We start from the raw sequence: 5890 nt of genomic DNA on the forward strand, positions 1-5890 counted from the left end.
CTGTTGCAAACAAAACCAAGAGTCCCACAGCCTTGAAAATGGTTCCTAGAAGCTGCAATGTTTTTTTAGAGCTTGCCATGAGAATAAGTCACAGATGAAACAAACAACATGAGGAATTTACTATTCTCCTCTGTCATAGCATTTCAGCTTATTACATGATGCAATATCATTTGTGAGAATGGAAATCTTGATGTGGTGGAGGTTGAGGAAGGCCATGGAAACACTAAAACCAATAGATTTCTGGGGACCATGACTGGGTTGGATTAGGTTTAAAGTAAGATTCTGATAAATGTGGATTTAAAGTAATGCTTGCATGTATTTAAAGATGTAAGATATTCCATACAATTTATTTCAAGAGTGTGTGTGTCTGTGTGTCCCACATTAGCTCTCGTGTCATGATTAAATGATGTTGGGTAATGTTGTCTGTCAAAACTCCATTCATTATTGAATCAAGTTACAGGAAATAAAAAGGCATCTTTCAGATAACATTAAAATAATCTAGCTCCCTGTGTGTCTTTTTACTTCTCCATCTTCCAATGACCTCAAAATTGTATCATATTTGCACCCCCGATACGTTAATGTATCTGTGTGCATAAAAGTTACTCACATAGTAGGGTTTAAGAAGGGGCTTTTATTTAGAGGTTGTTCGTGGAATAGTTTTTAGATGGTTTTGAAAAAAAAAAAAAAACCTTCTGCAGAATTTTCTAGTTAAAATTTAAATGTGTAAAAAAAAAAATAAAAAAAAATTCTCTAGTATGTTGTAGTTGGTGGAGGCTAAGACAGAGCTAAAAGGAAAAATGAATATTGAACCTCCACTGATCAGATGGCCAGGAATACAACTTCAAATGAATGTTTTTCACTGAATAGTCTCAATATCTCTGTATGCTTAAGTAAGCAACCATTTACCATATAAATTTTATCAGGATCTTATATGTCAGTGTTGTGTTTCTAGCCTGTTGTACTGCTCCCAAGTGCCCAAAAATCTGTTAATGCTGAATTAAGGTTGGTTAAAGGTTGCCTCATGGAGTAAAGAAGCAAACACTGACTGTTGGAAGTCATCTTCAGCCTTTATGTGGAGAAATAATAACATTGTGCTGCTTTTGCCTTTGCTACTTGGAGTGTGTCTACACAGGAGGTGTTTCAGATGAGCTTTGCAGTTGTCCATCTCAAACATCTTCATTGGACAGATTCGCTTATACTTTGATCGACACAGCTGCCTACACAGGCAGTGTAATGACTTACATTTCACACATGTAGACCTGACGAGAAGCATGCTTTTTGCACTATTTTCCTCTGGTTTACACTTGTAACGATTGTTGTGTTGGGCCCAGAGCATGGCCAAAATGTGGGTGACATACACTTAATAATCATCTCAAACATTTTTTTATATTTGGCCCCATGGGAGTGTTTTTGTATCCATGTTACACACACACACACACACACACACACACACACATATATATATATATATATATATATATACACACACACACATTTATTACATCAGAAGGGGCTTTTTTGCACGTTTCACTGGGATGAAACACTTCTTTAACTGTTTGCTTTGTTGGCCTAGAAACACACACACACACAAATACACACATGCAGTATTACATCAGGTTCTGACTCCTCTGCTGGTATCATTCCCTTGGCTTAGCTTACTTCATTAAAATCCTGACATGCTTTTTGTTCCCTTATCAAATGCTTCGCAGCATGTTTATTTTAAATATTTGAAGTATAAAATTAAATTTGTAAGAGGCACGGGCATGTTGTCTCATATCTTTTTATTCTTAACACTTTTTTTGTTTTTTGTCTATTTGTTGTTTGTGTGTGGAAAGCATTTTGTCGGTCATCACATAGTTGGTTTAAACTCTGCAGAGGATGCTAAAATCAGGTCTGTCAGGCGAAAAATAATCCCTCCAGCCTGTCATCTTTCATGCCAATATTTCCTTTCGTTTTTCACAGTATGTGTGTTTTCCCTTTGTTTAGTAACTTCAGAAATACAGTATGTCCTCACATTCCCTTGACCGTTCTGAGGGAGGTTTGGTTAACTGATTTCATTGTGCTGTTGAATGCCTGCAAAAAAAAAGCCTCCTTTTCTTATTAAAGTGTTCTTTGATTGTGTGAGTGTTCATGAAAGAGAAAATAAAAACATCAGTTGTTTGAATAATCCTCAATTTTTCTCCATGATAACATATTGATTTCATTTCAGTGGACATTTTCCATTAAAGCCATTTTACTTTGCTTGATGTAACTATTCATTATGTATGAATTCCTTTGTTATATTATAATGTTCATATTGTATTTTGTATTTGTATTTCACACCATTTCCTCCAATTAAGCCTATACCTTATGGTCAGAGATTTGTTTCAGCTGTCTGAGCTAAGCTAAGGGGTTAAACAAAGCCTTAGAACTTTGCACATTTAGTCCATCCAGACCCTCAATTCGGATGGAACCACACGTTACCAGAGGTGTCCCAGCTGTCTTCTGTCACAATCTCATTCACGCATTTTTTTGGGGTGTCAGTCAAAATGCTTTAGTTATTGTGCATGTTCCCCATAGTCACTTTCTCGCTTTACATGTTGAAGATTTGAAAAAGTTGTGATTGTGGCAGTGATGACACTGGTTGCACAGGTAGTGTGGCCGAGTGGTCTAAGGCGCTGGATTAAGGCTCCAGTCTCTCTGGAGGCGTGGGTTCAAATCCCACCACTGCCATATGAGTGCAATTGTTGTGGACAGTTCTATGCCTGTCATGTTGAATATGTATGTCTTTGTTATCATGTGTGCAGGAAATTCTCTCATCACACAACAGTGACTTCAGTTCAATCATGATGAGTGGTGATGCTACTGGTGGTCAAAGAACTGTTTATTTTTGCTGCATCAACCAAAAAACCCGATTTGGATGAGTGGTGTTGGGTTTAAATCCCACTACTGCTATTCTTATTCTTCTCCAATATATTCCTTCATGGTTATTATTCAGAAAGTGGGAGAATTTAGCAGACAGAGGGTCTTGAGCCAATCCAACACAGGTTTCTTGTAGTTAATGCTGATACTAAAACTAGTAATGGATGAACTGGATGATGATGAATCCCTGACTTTCAGTGGACACATCCTCATTTTCATTTTCAGGATATAAGCATGCAAGTTCTTATGATGTGTTAAGACTTTCAGTACATGCATTTCTACTTTCAATCTAATTTCTACTTTCTATCATTCTTCAACCTCCTTTGTGTAGCACCATTTCAGTGAACAGATAAGCGGTTTCATAAAGCACAAATTGTGGGTATAAGTCACAGAAGGAGAGCAGAGCAGGGCGGTGCAGCAGAAGCGTGTTGGGTCCATAACCCAGAGGCTGATGGAAATGTGAACTTTGTCATCCATCAAGGCTCTATGTTGTCAAAAACCTCATCATCCAGATGAATAAGCGCTGATAATTGACAAAACTGTCCAAAGTAGAACATCTCTGTGGACAAAAAAAAGAAGCTTCACAACCACTAATTTATTTATGGTCGGATTATATGTCACTGCAGCTTGTACAGCAGCACTCCTGTGCGAAATGGAATGTGTCAGTATTGTGATGTGTCATGAAAGTAAACAATATGTCGCATGTCTGGCTGAAGCATGGAGTGACTATGTCATCAGCCCAGAAATAAAGGGAGAGAAATATGAACAAAGACAGTGCTGGATTCAATTGGTTGAACTGACCGATGTGCCTGGTGGCCAGGAGTTAAGAATGTATTGTGTGTGTGTGTGTGTGTGTGTGTGTGTGTGTGTGTGTGTGTGAGAACTCTGTACAGGTGTGGAGTTTATGACTTTGTCTGCATCTTTATATGAGATTGAAAACAAAAACATCCCTGTGTGATTCCCTTTTTATAGACAGTGTTCATGTGGACACAGCACTTCTAGCTGCTCTTAGATTTCCTGTCTCCAAACCTACTCACTTGTCCTGTAAATCAGATTTTGTTTATTTTTTCTCAATGGTCACCTATCCTAGATTTTTTTCCCCCCTTTTTTCTATTAAAGCATGCCTGCATGACAAAATTGTGGCAAAGAAATAAGAACTTGTGTTGCCTCTCCTTTCCTGAGTTCCTCAGGGAATGAAATGATTGGGTGGTACTGAGATTAAAATATGATGGTACAGTAAGAGAATTGCAGAAACCAAGAAGAAAAACAGAAAAAAAACAACAAAAAACACTAACTTTAGAGAGGGCCTTCCATTTTCACATTTTTCATGTTTTTAGCAGCCACCATAGGTTCTCCTACACCCTTAAAAGAGACAGGGGAGGTGAGGTTGTCACTGCTAGATACCACTAAAGCTTCCATGGTGGACCTTGAAAACCACCTGAACTCATTTCACTCACCTTTTGCATTTGTGAATTACAGTTAACCACAAAATCAAGCACCAAGCACTCGTTTAGCCAAGCCAGTTCACCCCTTTACCTTACATTTTGTGGATGTCCTACAATGATGTCCTAAATTAAAGAGCACCCACTGTTTTTTAATTGTGATGCATTGTTACACAGGTTTTCATGGATTACTTTTATTTGTTAGACTACGTAACTGCTGTGAAGGTAGGAAAACACACACAACACGCACACATTTTAGATTAAGTTGTGTACACCATGACATATATTGCAAATGGGCATGACAGTATGAATGTCGACTACTCAAAAGATGAATGCCTTTTCTTGAGACATATATAATACATGTGCATAATCTTGTATCTTGTAGTCATTTCATGCTGGTTCTAAACAGTGCTTGAGCCTTGTGGGCGGTATATATATATATATATATATATATATATATATATATATATATATATATGAGGTTCTAAAAAACAAGCAAAAAAACAACAAAACGAAAAACTTTCTCTGATTGATTCATGATTATGGAGATTATAGCGATACAGAATGCATGAAGCTATTATTGTATACCAGGTTACATGACTGGCAGCAGTGCAGCATAGCTATAACAGAAGCATCAATCCTCATGAAGTGTCCTTGAATCTTGAACTACACTGATCAGCTCCTCGAGCTACAGAGTTGCAGTTTTGTAGCTGACCATGACTTCTGACTGCACTGTTGAAGAGGAAAACAGAACAGAGAAAGACTTTGGGAAAAGATGGAAACAATCCTTTTCCTATGACAAATCAGAGGAGGTACAGGTTTTGTGGGCTGAGCTGTGTTGCTGTCTCAGGCAAGCAGCAACCTTCAGGGCTGAAAAAACCTGTTTTGGTCTCTGTAGCTAATTTCTGCATTCATAACAACTGTACTGTAGGTGAATTTTAATAGAACTCACTGTTTAAATGATTTTCAGGCTTAAAATTATGCGTGATCATGGCCACTTTCACACTCTACCTCTTTACCCATTTTTGGATTAGCCAGGAATTGGGCTGAGTCAGGCACTGCCAAGATGGTGACGGTCAGAGCCACTGTCACTGAGCTTCACAACGGCTCTTCAGAAAGCTGTAGATGATGTCACAGAGACTGTGTCCATGTTTTATAGTCTATGATCTAAGGCAATGCTCCCACATTCTCATTTGCTCACTTCTCTTTTCTGTTGCTCTTTCTGGGGAGTTGAGGTACAAGACAAGGGGATTGGAGGGAAGTTTGCTTTTGTTGCTGTCTGCTGTTTTGTTTGCCGAAGGTGCTTTGACTGAGCATTCATGCCAGTTTCCAGCGAAGCACTGCTACCACAAGATATGCAGCTGGAAATAGATAGGTGGGTAGATAGAGAGAGACAGACGGCCGGCGACACAGGAACTGACTACAGGGAAGCAAAAAGGACTCTGTATATAATGCCAGTGCCCTGCAAAATCCTCTTTTATCTACAGAAACTTTTTAGAAATGGAGAAAAATGGCCCTTTTCCCCCACTGACATCTCTGCAACTGTG

General features: G+C 38.5%; 1 non-coding gene across 1 annotated transcript; it reads left to right on the forward strand.

Moving 5' to 3' along the window:
- The first annotated feature begins 2630 nt into the window (after positions 1-2630).
- trnal-aag (transfer RNA leucine (anticodon AAG)) lies at positions 2631-2712 on the forward strand. Its single transcript has one exon. It is a non-coding gene; the product is annotated as a tRNA-Leu (tRNA).
- The last annotated feature ends 3178 nt before the right edge of the window (positions 2713-5890 follow it).

Source organism: Chaetodon auriga, chromosome 9, assembly GCF_051107435.1.
Source record: "Chaetodon auriga isolate fChaAug3 chromosome 9, fChaAug3.hap1, whole genome shotgun sequence".
Taxonomy (NCBI): Eukaryota; Metazoa; Chordata; class Actinopteri; order Chaetodontiformes; family Chaetodontidae; genus Chaetodon; species Chaetodon auriga.